The sequence below is a fragment of the Theropithecus gelada genome, chromosome X (genome assembly GCF_003255815.1).
Source record: "Theropithecus gelada isolate Dixy chromosome X, Tgel_1.0, whole genome shotgun sequence".
Lineage (NCBI taxonomy): Eukaryota > Metazoa > Chordata > Mammalia > Primates > Cercopithecidae > Theropithecus > Theropithecus gelada.
Window position 1 is genome coordinate 107,915,123 of NC_037689.1, and position 14,007 is coordinate 107,929,129.

The following is a 14,007-nucleotide window of genomic DNA, read 5'->3' on the forward strand; positions in this document are numbered from 1 at the left end:
TCTTTCTGGTCCCTGATGTTGCTGCCTGAAAGGGAGGAAGGGTTTCTCTAGGTTGACAGCGAGGTGCCTTTTGGTTGGGGAGGGGATGTGGTGGGGCACCCTATTAATGTCTGTAGCTATCTAGCCTCTTTGGGAAGGGCAGAAGAGTGTCAGGCCTACAGAGACAAAGAGATTTCCTGGAATAGGCCACTTACTGTGGCTACATTCCTTTTTTCTCTTCCATCTGCCTACTTCAGCATCTCGCAGCAAAAGAAGACAGTCTAAGATCTACCCAGCAGGGAAGGAGAGCACTTCTCCAGCTGTTTATTTTTGTCGGGGTTTCTGATTGATCTGTCTTGCCTCTGGTGTCTGACTCACCGACTGTTGTCAGAGGGACTCCCATTCCATCTGAGGAGAATAACTAATGGGCTTAACTAGGCTGCCTTCTAGTGCTCAAACAGTGTTAAGGAAATGTCAGGTTTGAATGGCCTTTCTCTGTTGGGTGGAGAGATGCAAGATGCTCTGCTTTTGTACTGTTTCTCTAGGGGTCACAAACCGGTTTGCCTTCCCCTTACCACCATTCAGAATGCTCCTTGGTTGTCTCTTGGGCCATTTTCAGAGTTTATAGTTGTCTTAAAAGGGGGAAATGGGTTTTCTCAATCTTGTCCAGATCAGAAGTCTCCCAAGCCTTTTTAGTTGTTCTTGTTGCAAGACAAACTTGTTCTAGCCATAAAGACGTTTCCCTGAATGTTCTCTTTGCCTGGAATGTTCTTCTTTGAGATTGTTAAATGTTTGGCTTATAGTCTCTGTTCAGATGCCATCTCGGAGACACTTACCTTATCTACTGTAGTCTCCCATCACCACTCGTACATACTCAATTACTTTGATCACTTTATCCTGTTTTACATTCTTTGTAGCACTTAACACATTATGGGATAAACTTGTCATTTTGATTGTTGTGGTCTCTACCATCTCTAAAGTAAGCTCTAAGGGAGAAGATTTCTGTCTGTAAGAGTAAAAACATAGAATGAAGTGGGCCGTTTGCTTTCTTGTTCATTGGTATGTGCTTATAACAGTACCTGACAGAGAATAGGCCCTCAATACATGTTTGTTAAATGAATGTATGCATCCAGCCCTAATTAAAATATTAAGGTGATCTGGCACAGGCATCAGACAGATAGATGTCCAGTGCTACTGTCAGCAGACTGATATCCTGAGCTATCTAGGACAAGTTTTATGGGTATGGAGTATAGTGGAGACCTGTTCTATTATAGTATAATAGTTGGCTTTAAATACACACACACACACACACACACATATATTATTATTATTATTATTTTGAGATAGAGTTTCACTCTTGTTGCCCAGGCTGGAGTGCAATGGTGCGATCTTGGCTCACTGCAACCTCCACCTCCGGGGTTCAAGCAATTTTCTTGCCTCAGCCTCCTGAGTAGCTGAGATTACAAGCACACACCATCATGCCTAATTTTTGTATTTTTAGTAGAGACAGGGTTTCACCATGTTGGTCAGGCTGGTCTTGAACTCCTGACTTCAGGTGATTCACCTGCCTCAGCCTCACAAAGTGCTGAGATTACAGACATGAGCCACAGCGCCCAGCCCCAAATGTACTTTGAAGGAACATCTGGGAGGTCCCCATTTGCTAATAACTGCCATTCTCTGAAACACTTATGTCTAGGTTAAGGCCAAGACAAGGTGTCCTGAATTCCTAACTTTTGCATTCATGAAGATAACCTCACCATGTGCCTCGTCATTATGCTCATTTATTGTCATACTCCAGGATTCATATGGATCCTAAAATATAGTAGGCTTCCAATAATATGCTCAGAATGTTCATCTAAAAATAGCTTCTCCCTCTCCCAGCCACAGCACCATCCTAGTGAAGATAGACACTATTGAGAAAATGACCCACTTCATTCTATGTTTTTACTCTTTATCCATACCAGCCTCTGCTATCTTTCTCTTCCAGGACCTTCCCCTAAGTAAATCTCAGAAAACCCAAACTTCGCCTCCCCTGGAAAGGGTGACCTGAGCCCTAGCGACAGTAGCTCAAGGACTAGTAGTGTTAACTGTTTCGTTTCAGCTCAATTAAAGTGTTGGAAGTGCTTCAAACACATTCTAACCACTCGTTTGTAGCAGACATAAAAGTATGCTGCTCAGATCTTCCTTTAAGAGAACACCTGCCACAAGGAGTTCATTTAGCTGACAGCCTTCAGCTGTAGCATCTTTAGGCTCTGCCTTGTCTTTTGAGCTGAGCCCATATGCTTCTGGGCAGTCCTCACACAATGACCGAGGTAGAGGTGAACGGAGCTTACCATTTCTGGCCAGTGCAGGATGCCTCTCTGGGTAGTCTTTGTATGGGAAAGATTATTGTTGAACTGGCTGAGATTTCTCAGAGCTGCCATCACAGTTTAAGGCTCTTCTTATCCTATTCTTCTTCCTTCTCCTTCTTGTTTTACAATGGTCATGCCTGTAGGTGCTATGAAGTCTTTCTCTGCCTACTTCTGCTTCCTATGCCCTCTTATCATTTACTTGTCTTACCCCCATTAAAATCTCTTTTGTTCCTATCTTTTGGCATCTGCTTCCCAGAGGAACCGAAATGATGTATCCCTTACCCCTTCTTGATTTTAGGATCTCCGTGTCTGAAAGTTTTTCAGCTACTACCCTGACTCATATTATCTTCTGGGCTCTTTGATGCTGACATCCTGTTTTGGATGATCCTTTCATTATGGACCGTGGAACTTTGTTTCAGACAGAAGCATCATCTGACATTTTCTCTCTAGCTCTATAGACCATGACCACCAGTGTGGTCTAGATATTTAACATTGGGTTACGGGATAGAAACCTTAGGTTCTTGTCTCATTTCTACTACTTATCACCATTTAACCTTGGGCAAATCACCTGGCCATTCTGCGCCTTAGTTTTTCTGTTGATAGTAAAAGACTGGGACTAAATGACCTTGAAGGTCCATTCCATCTTTGACATTACCTATCTGTATATCACAGGATCCTTTGGGTCAGCAGATTTCATTAAGGAACACTCTACTGCCATAAAAATGCATAGAAAATGATGTTGACTTTGCCCACAGCCTATTGTAAGACTATTTAAACACAAAAGGTTTAAATGTAATCATATGGGGTGAGTTTAGGAAGTGACAAGCCAGAGCTTGAAGCTAAACCTGCATCCTAAAATGAGATGGCAATAAGGGGGTAGAAGTGATTAAAAGTCCAGGCCAGAGGAAAGACTATGGTGTGCAGAAAGTGTTGAGACACACCAGCTCTAGTCCTGTCAGCATCAAAGAAGTCCAATTAAGTTAACAAGGCATCCATCCCATGAGCAGAGCAGCAGTGAGGAATCTAGGAATGGCTAAGCAGATGAGCAGTACCATCCAAGGAAGGAGGGAAATTGGAGAATCAGGGAAGGACAGGGAAGAAAGAGAGGTTTTTAACCTTAGAAGTTGAGGCACAGGGCAGGCTATGAAGTCAGGCAACTACGTAGCAAGACAAGGGCAGATAAACTCTGAACCCCAAGTGCACTTACCTTAGGAACAAAGCCCAGGTATTAGATACAAGATAAAAAGCCTACAAGCAGCAGCTAAAGTTCTTTATCTAATGCCCCTCATTTGCCAGCACTATTGGTCTGGGACAGAACCTACTAGTAGGTAGGAAGCGTGGGAAGAGGAAGACTGTGCACAAGCAGGCCCATAGTATCACACTTAAGAGCATGGGCTCTAGAGCCAGAGAGCCCTAGGTTTCAAGACTGGCTCTATGTCTGATATGCTATGTGATCTTCAGCAAGTTGCTGAAGTTCTCTGAATCTTTATTTCCTTCTGCAAAGAAGGGATGGTAATATCTCTTTATAGGCCTAGGGTAAGGATTGAATGAGATACTCCACTGAAAGAATTGAGTCCTATGCCTGGCACATTGCTACAGTTTTAATGTTCCCGCAACAACTCATGTTGAAATTTTTTTTCCCATAAGTTATTGGGGGACAGGGGGTATTTGGTTACATGAGTAAGTTCTTTAGTGTTGATTTTGACATTTTGGTGCACCCATCACCCGAGCAGTATACACTGCACCATATTTGTAGTCTTTTGTCCCTCACCCCCCTCCCACTCTTCCCCCCAAGTCCCCAAAGTCCATTGTATCATTCTTATGCCTTTGCGTCCTCATAGCTTAGCTCCCACATATCAGTGAGAACATATGATGTTTGGTTTTCCATTCCTGAGTTACTTCACTTAGAATAATAGTCTCCAGTGTCATCCAGGTCGCTGCAAATGCTATTAATTCATTCCTTTTTATGGCTGAGTAGTATTCCATCATGTGTATATATACTACAGTTTCTTTATCCACTCATTGATTGATGGGCATTTGGGTTGGTTCCACAATTTTGCAATTGTGAATTGTGCTGCTATAAACATGCATGTGCAAGTATCTTTTTTGAATAATGACTTCTTTTCCTCTGCGTAGATATCCAGTAGTGGGATTGCAAGACCAAAGATAGTTCTACTTTTACTTCTTTAAGGAATCTCCACACTGTTTTCCATAGTAGCTGTACTAGTTTACATTCCCACTAGCAGTGTAGAAGTGTTCCCTGGTCACTGCATCCATGCCAACATCAACAGTTTTTTGATTTTTTGATTATGGCCACTCTTGCAGGAGTAAGGTTGTATCACATTGTGGTTTTGATTTGCATTTCCCTGATCATTAGTGATGTTAAGTATTTTTTCATATTGTTGGCCATTTGTGTATCTTCTTTTGAGAACTGTCTATTCGTGTCCTTAGCCCACTTTTTGATGGGATTGTTTGTTTTATTCTGATTTGAGTTCCTTGTAGATTCTGGATATTAGTCCTTTGTCAGATGTATAGATTGTGAAGATTTTCTCCCACTCTGTGGTTTGTCCTGTTTACTCTGCTGATTGTTCCTTTTGCCATACAAAAGCTCTTTAGTTTAATTAGGTCCCAGCTATTTATCTTTTTTTTTTTAATTGCATTTGCTTTTGGGTTCTTGGTCATGAAATCCTTGCCTAAACCAATGTCTAGAAGGGTTTTTCCAATGTTATCTTCTAGAATTTTTATAGTTTCAGGTCTTAGGTTTAAGTCCTTCATCTATCTTGAGTTGATTTTTGCGTAAGGTGAGAGATGAGGATCCAGTTTCATTCCCCTACATGTGGCTAGCCAATTATCCCAGCACCATTTGTTGAAAAGGTGTCCTTTTCCTACTTTATGTTTTTGTTTGCTTCATCAAAGATCAATTGACTCTAAGTCTTTGGGTTTATTTCTGGGTTCTCTATTCTGTTCCATTGGTCTATGTGCCTATGTTTATAGTTTGAAATTAGGTAGTGTGATGCCTCCAGATTTGTTGTTTTTGCTTAGTCTTGCTTTGGCTATGGTCTCTTTTTTGGTTCCATATGAATTTTGGATTTTTTTTTCTAGTTCTGTGAAGAATGATGGTGATATTTTTATGGGGACTGCATTGAATTTGTATATTGCTTTTGGCAGTATGGTCATTTTCACAATATTGATTCTACCCATTCATGAGCATGGGATGTGTTTCTTTCTTTTCTTTTTTTTTTTGAGACAGAGTCTCGCACTGTCACCCAGGCTGGAGTGCAGTGGTGCTATCTCGGCTCACTGCAAGCTCCGCCTCCCGGGTTCATGTCATTCTCCTGCCTCCGCCTCCCGAGGAGCTGGGACTACAGGCACCGCCACCACGCCTGGCTAATTTTTTGGTTTTTAGTAGAGATGGAGTCTCACCGTGTTAGCCAGGATGGTTTCGATCTCCTGACCTTGTGATCCACCCACCTCGGCCTCCCAAAGTGCTGGGATTACAGGCATGAGCCACTGCACCTGGCCAAGCATGGGATGTGTTTCTATTTGTTTGTGTCGTCTATGATTTCTTTCAGCAGTGTTTTATAGTTTTCCTTGCAGAGGTCTTTCGACTCCTTGGTTAGGTATATTCCTAAATATTTTATTATTTTGCAGCTATTGTAAAAGGTGTTGAATTCTTAATTTGATTCTCTGCTTGGTCACTGTTGGTGTATAGGAGAGCTACTGATTTCTGTACATTAATCTTGTATTCATGTTGAAATTTAATTGCCAATATAACGGTATTGGGAGGTAAGACCTTTAAGAGGTAATTAAGTCATGAAGGCTCTGCCCTCATGAATGGAGCAATGCTGTTATCATGAGAATGGGTTAGTCATCATGTGAGCAGACTCCTAATAAAAAGATAAGTTTTGTCTCCATTTTCTTGCTCACCATAGGATGTCTTCTGCCATGGGATAACCCTTGCCAAATGCTGGTGCAATGCTCTTGGACTCCCCAGTCTCCAGAGCTGTGAGCCAAATGAACTTCTGTTCTTTATATATTACCCAGTCTGTGGTATTCTGTTTAAAGCAGCAGAAAATAGACTAAGACATACATTGTAAGTGCCTAGTAAATGTGAGCTAATGTTCTTATGCTTTGTCTGACTTTGACCTTGAATAATGCAAGCCCCTTCTCATCAGTTCCCTAATTTGTGAGAATGAAAACAGGAGCCTTCATGGTTATTTAGTAGTTATAAATTCTCATTCTAGGGAAAGTGCTCATTAATATTCTTACCACCGTTTCTTATAGAGAGCACCAGAGGCTGAGATTTATTTAATGTGAACAATTTAAAATAATTTCTGTAAGTGCACACATAGCTAGCTTTCAATTACTCACTCTAATGGAGAAGAGCAGAGTCATAGGTAATCTAAAACTGTGCCAAATCCAAAGTCATCTCTGTTCGGTTTGGAAATGAACTGGATAAACTTTTTTTTTTTTGCAGCACATTTACCTTTTGGATTTTTTTGTGCTTGGCCAATAATAAAATAAATTTACATTATCTAAGCACACTAGCTGACAGCAAGTGAAAGTGCATAGAAATACTGTTGGGGAAAAAGAGAAGCTAAGATCACGATACCAAGTTTGTTGCAATGAAGAGGGGATTTACCATACATTTTATCAGTGATTCTCAGAGTTTAGAGGAGATTTTTAAAAATTGTATGGGGAACTTGTTAAAAATGCACTTTCACAGCTCTAACCATTTTACAGATGAGAATACTGAGGTTCAGATAGGGGAACTGACCTGCCCTATGTCATAAAGTTGAGGGTACAATGGAAAGTAGGACCTAAGTCTCATAGCTCCTCATATAATGTACTGGGAAGCGATGATAATGGAGGCCTCTGAGGAAGAGAATAGAGAGAGAAGGCCATGTAGAAGACAGAATAATGAAGCTTGGGGGTATGTTCACATTTGGTAGGGTGAGAGAAGGGAAAGAAGACAGCAAGAATGAGAAAGTGAATGAAATTAATTTCTTGGATCTTGGCTGATCTCTCAGAAACTTCTAACCCAGTAGTTCTCAAGCTACTATGCACCCAGGTCAATTTGAGCACCTCTTGAAAATATGGATCCCCAGACAATCTGATTTAATAGGTCTGAATTAGGGCTTAAGTTTGTGTTCTTTTCTCTTTAAGTCAGCACCCCCTGTAATTCAGAATTAAGTAAATGGAAAATCCCATCTTGAAAAACATTTGTCTAACCTTCTATGATCTTGAAGTTTACATCAAAATGTCTTAAGGAAATACCAAGATCTTTGAAAACTCGGGATTTCCCCTATTAAATTACTTGGCACCAGGGATGAACTTTGAAAGTCCAAAAGCTGCTGTGACTGAGCACTCTGTCTGAGTAGTGAAAGCATGGCATGCTGCTCGAGGATGCAGGCTTTAGCACTATACTGGTCTGTGTTCAAATCCTGTTTCTGGCACTTACTAGCTAAGTCATCTCTGTCAAATTCTTTGCTTCTGTGTGCCTCAGTTTCCTCATCTGCAAAGTGGGGATAATAATAGGATCTGCCTAGTAGAATTGTTTTGAGGGTGGTCTGTAAAAGTGTTTAGTTTAGCAATCACTCAAACACAGCTTAGATTGTTACTTTTCTCTTTTTCAGGGTTGCTTGCATGGTGGATCTTTTGCTCAGGATAAATCGTCTGAAGACTCTAAGGCAGTTAGAGTGACCAACTGTACCTGTTTGCCCAGGACTGAGAGGTTTCCCAGGATGCATGATTTCAGTGCAAAAAGACAGGCCTGAGCAAACCAGGATGATTGGTCACTCTAAAGGCAGACCTCTCTGAAGCCCTTCAAGTACTTATTCGCATACATAATATTTTTACTGGTAAACAGTAGCTATCAGATGCTCTGCCAATTCAACAAGGAATAATTGCTGAAGGTTATCTGATACTATATATCTAGTAGCTACTTCAACTAAAATTTCTAACTTGAGCAGCTTGCAGAGAACTGCATGGGAGTGATGCACACTTCTAGGATTCCCGAAATTCCCTATATCTGGACTGGGCTCAGCTGTACTGTATTTATTTCTTAACTAGATGATAGATTTCTTTTTGTAAATATGTGGGTGTCTATTAAAAGGATCACAATAGTCTCAGAATTCTATTTGATGGCTCAATAAATATAAGCTGAATGAATAAATGACTGTCAATTGAAACGTCTTCACTTGGGTGTTTGCGAGACTTGATTTATGAAATTGGGAGGTACAGTTTGAAAACCATCTCAGACAGCAATTTCCTCCCTTGCACAGCACTAATTCTCTCTCAATGTGGCTTCCCAGAATAAAGGTATGACACAAGACAGGCACTTACCTTGTCTTGGTGAAAAGGCTCTTGAGATGCCTGTGAAGGGGATTTGCAGAGTTTCTAAATTTGGCTCTGAAGTCATCTGAGATGCATATACATTCACATATACATATACATGTGCATATACATATACATATACATCTGTCAAAAACAGAGCAATGCCAGGATAAAGTCACATATCTCACCCAGCTATGTCCCAGATGGGACTTGACCTTGTTGTATACACTCTTTTCTGGACTAGTGCTTTGTACATGTTAGGGTGATGAGGTTAAGGGTTTAACAGGCCTTTCTTTTTAAAGATCCATTGTGTTTTCTCAGGCTGGAAAAATTGTCATCCTCCATTCGCCACTAGATGGCTCATCATTCAAAAAATATTCCTTGTTTTCTAAAAAAGATTTATGGAACAAGGTTCCCATAAATAATTTGATTATTCCCATGATGATTTTCAGCCATATCATAGCAAATCACCATATATTCTTTCAGTATTTACCTTAAATTGGCTACTTTCTAACTTAAATACGCCTATTTTAGAAGTAAACTGGAAGGTGAACAGGAAAAAAGGGAGAAAGGTATACATAGATGAAAAAATTCAATGGCCCTGGAGAGAAAGAGCTGCCTCAAGGGTGAATAGGAAGGTGAAATGGGCCTGGAGTTGGTGATTCAGGACTCAAGGGGCCAAGATCAATAGTAGGCAGAAAGATGAAGGGGGCAGGTGAGAAAGAAGGAATCTCAAAACTGAAACAGAAAAGCTGGGCCCGAGGTAAGAAGAGGGAGGCATGGAACCTGGGGGATAGAGAGGAGATCTGAGACAAATATAGAAATGTTGGTACAAAATGTTTGTGTAAGAGAAAGCTACACCTGAGTCAGGCATACCAGAAGCTGAAAGAAAGGTGAAGCCTAAGGAAGAGATGTGGGAATGGGGCCTGAGGAGATGAAGAGGATAAAGAGGTGTATCAGACACTCTTGGTAGCAATGTTTCCATCTCCCCTCCACTTCTTCTTTCCTCTGGGGAACATTAAGCAAGACCGTTTAGTAACCAAGCCCGAAATTGTGGCCCAATAGACGACAGACCTCGAATGCCTTACCTACAAACTTTGTTGCCATGTGTATTTTGGAATTCAGAATTGTTCGGATTTCAGACAGGTAACACAAGCATACACTAGACATGAGGCAACATACCTAGTGAGGCCTGGGGCAACACCCCGTAAGCAAACACATTAATATTTCTGCAGTGAAATGTATGATTTATTATACTTAGTGGGCTAGATGAAGACTATGAAATAGTCTCAGGTCAGTTCAGGTTTGATTTTGTCACCAAAAGCATTTTGATGCCAAACTAATAAAAAACAAACAAACAGCCTTTGATTTTCAGAACCTTTTGAACTGCGTGTACTGCTTATGTCTTATTTTTGAATCTAGGTCATGGGCTGTTTGTCGTATTACTGTTCATACCTTTTGTATGTGTGAAATATGATTTTTTAAAACCTTTGAATTGCCTAGGCTCATGTCTGTTCTGAGAGGGAGCATGACACAATACTAGATTCATAGAAGGCTTACTAAACACTTGTGGAATTGAACTAACTCGATCTAGCCCTCCCACATGTATTCTTTATTATCTTTGTCTTAGAGAAAGCAACAGATGCTCTTCTAGTTAGGGAGGTTAGTCTGGTTATAAATATAAATAAGAGTTAAACTGAAACAAAGGCTATCCCTAGGAAAAAATGCCTTCATTCCTTTATTCATTAACTCAACAAATATTGAGGATTACTGTGAACTTAGCACTGTGCTAAAAGTTGAAAAGCCATAGGAGGTACCATATAAACAAAGTTCTATCTCTTCCATTGGGAAATTGAAAGTCTGGTGGAGAAGATGAGACATTCGTATCATACCTAGTGAGGCCTGAGGCAACACCCCGTAAGCAAACACATTAATATTTCTGCAGTGAAATGTATGATTTATTATACTTAGTGGGCTAGATGAAGACTATGAAATAGCCTCACATCTACCTGTGATTGAATGGGCAGAATGCCACAGGAGAGGCACGGTGTGCCATGAGAGCTCCAAGCAGATGTGCTCTCTGCCCAGCATGTAGATACTGATGCATGCCTGGAGAGTTTAATAGAGGAGCTGAGATTACAGCGGTTTCCACACTGTTACCATCTAAAATGGCAATCTGCTCTCATTGCTCCCTAGCCTATGGGGGATTGGGTCTTCATTAAATTAGATTTCTGAGGTTTTTCTGTATCCAAGGAGGAGGACAATGAAAGGCCACATTTGGCGCCATCTAGTGCTTAATGAGTGCCATCTTGGATGGCCCCCAAAAGCAAAGAGTCAAGGGCTCCAGCATGGTATTTTAAAAGTTCCTCTGACCTGAGACCCCCTGCTCCAGACACTCCTGCCCCAATAACTTACTTCATCAAAAAGAAGGGCTTTTTCTGGAGTCCAGAGATAGCTGAAGCTGAGCATCTTGGTTTACCTCTTCCTTGATCTGGCCTATTTCAGCTCAGCCTGGGGCTATACTGTGATGTGGGTAACTAGATTCTTCACCCATAAAATGGGGATAATAAAAAATTGACATACATAAAGTAGTTAAAACAATACTTGGCACATAGTAAGCACCATAACGGTGTGCCCACCTAACTATTAGGTTGATGTCAGGATTAAGCTGTCAAGTAGTACCCCAGTTCCAGTGAAGCCCACCAATGAATCTACATCTCAAAAAGTTGACTCAGGGCGTCAAAGCTTCTGTTCGTGAAGAGGAGCTGGTACTCAACACCGAGGCCTATAAATTTCACGAACGTGCACGCATAGCCTAGAGAAGGAGGCTGGGACAGGGATGCCCCCACCCATTCCAGTGAATTACTCTCACTAAGATCACCAATAAACCAATAACCTTCTTGTTGGTAAATTCAGTGGATGATTTTCAGCCTTTATCTTCTCTGACCTTTTTCTGTTATCAGGTGGTATTGGCACTGTTGAGCCTTCCTTCTCTCCTTCATGAGACACTCTCTTGGCTTACAAGATACCACGCTCTCCAGGTTTTCCTTCCTCTCTGGCCAGTCCTGACACTTATTTGCACACACTTCTTCCTCCATCCATCTCTCAATTCTCTCAGTTCTGCTGGTGACCCCTCAAGAGTCTTTCCTAGGAAGCCTTCTCTTCTCACTAGCCATATTCTGCCCTGGGCAATCTTATCCACACCCATGACTCCATTGACGCATATGCTGATGACTTCTAAATCTAGCCCAGATCTCTCTTCTGAACTCCATACCCATAGATCTGGCTGTCAACTAGACATTTTCACATAGATGTCTTATAAGCACCCCAAACTCTACATGGTCCTAATTCAACTTACCATCCCAGCTCACCTCCACAAACAAAAGATCTTGCTCCTCCTCTTATGTTCCCTACCCCTATCTCCCACATCACCTACTTCTGATTGATGTGTGCGTAGTTCTGCTCTGAGATTATAGCCTATATGCATACACTTATTTGTTTCCACTATCACTACCCTAATCCAGGCCACCATCATCTCTCGCCTATAACAGCTTTCTAATGGGTCGCCTTCCTTCTTGCTTTTTCCGCCTCCAGTCTACGTCTCACACTAAAGCTAGAAAGAGTTTTCTGAAATAGTAAAGATGATCAGGTCACTTCATATGCTTAAAACCTGAAATAGTAAAGATGATCAGGTCACTTCATATGCTTAAAACCTTTTGACAACTCCTCACAGTCTTTAGGTAATAATAATTATAGCTTATATTTATATAGTACTTAATATGTATCAGGCATTCCTCTGAGATATGTATGTGTGTATATATATATATATATATATATATAGCGCCAACAACCAACGAAGAACTGAAGCCTGGAACAGCAATGTGTAGGAGCCTGGAACTGGATCATCCAGCCTCAGTCAAACCTTGAGATTAATGCCCCGGTCAACAGGATGATTGCACCTTGAGCAAGAACTATCCAAATAAAGCACTCCCAGATTCCTGATCCTTAGAAACAGATAATACACATTTGTTGTTTTAAGCCACCAAGTTTTGGGGAAAATTGTTACACAGCAATAGATAACATATCACTGTAGTATATTACCCCTAACTTCATTTATTTATTCATTCAACCAACCAAAAACTGTTTAACGAGTACCAAATAGGTGCCAGGCATCATGTTACATATTGAAAACTATTTCTCTGTCCACCCTCTCTTACCTTTGTCTCCCCACGTAATAGTGAAAAGGAACTATCTCCCAATCCCAAAAGGTGACATGAGTTCTCATGTTTCTGTGCTTCTGTGCTGCCAGAGCTCTCCTTTGCCTCTTTCTCAGCCTGGCTACCTCCCACTCTTTCTTAAAGTTGGGTTCCTGTATCACCACCAGTCTCCATTACATGCCACCACCTTCTACTCTATTAGCATTCTGTATATACCTCTCTTATATCATTATATCATTTACCTCACCAGAGCATAATAGACTCTTTCCTTGTCCAACCAAACTGAACCTTGGAGGGAGAACTATGTCTTACTGATCTACGTGTTCCCAGTGTGTGCTTCAGGTTATGTGGAATGAGTGAACCAATGGGTGAGAGAATGTAAGCTCTTGGGATGGCAGTGATCTTTGTCTTCTTGTTTAGTGATGTATCCCAAATGCCTAACACAGTGCGTGGTACATAGGCAGTGCTCAATAAGTATCTTTTGCATGTTTTAGAAGATTTAATGAAGAAAGAAATAAATGCGTACAAAGCAAGTCACCTCATGTTGCCTTCCCACTATCTCACCCAAGCCTATCTTTCTTTAGGCAATGCCCAGTGTTCTAGTAGTATATATCTCATCCTTCCTCTCTTTTAAAAATGCATTCTTTACAAAGGACTAATCTTCTTTTGTTCTATTATTTATTTATTTACATTTTATTTTGTTTTTAATTGATACCTTAATTGTACATATTTATGGGGTACAGTGTGGGGTTTCAATACATTGTGTATACATTACATAATGCTTAAATCAGAGTAATTAGCGTATTTCTCACTTCAAACACTTGTCATTTCTTTGTGGTAAGAACATTCAAAATTTTCTCTTCTAGCTATTTTGAAATATGTAATATATTATTGTTAACTGTAGTCACCCCACTGTGCTGTAGAACACCAGAACTTATTCCTCCTATCTAACTGTAACTTTGTACCCACTGACCAACCTCTCCCCATTCCCGTCTCCCCAGTCTCATTACTCACAATTTTTCTCACTACTTCTATGAGATAAACTTTTTTTCTATTCCACCTATGAATGAGATCGTGGAAATATTTGGCCTTCCATGCCTGGCTTATTTCACTAATGAAAAGAC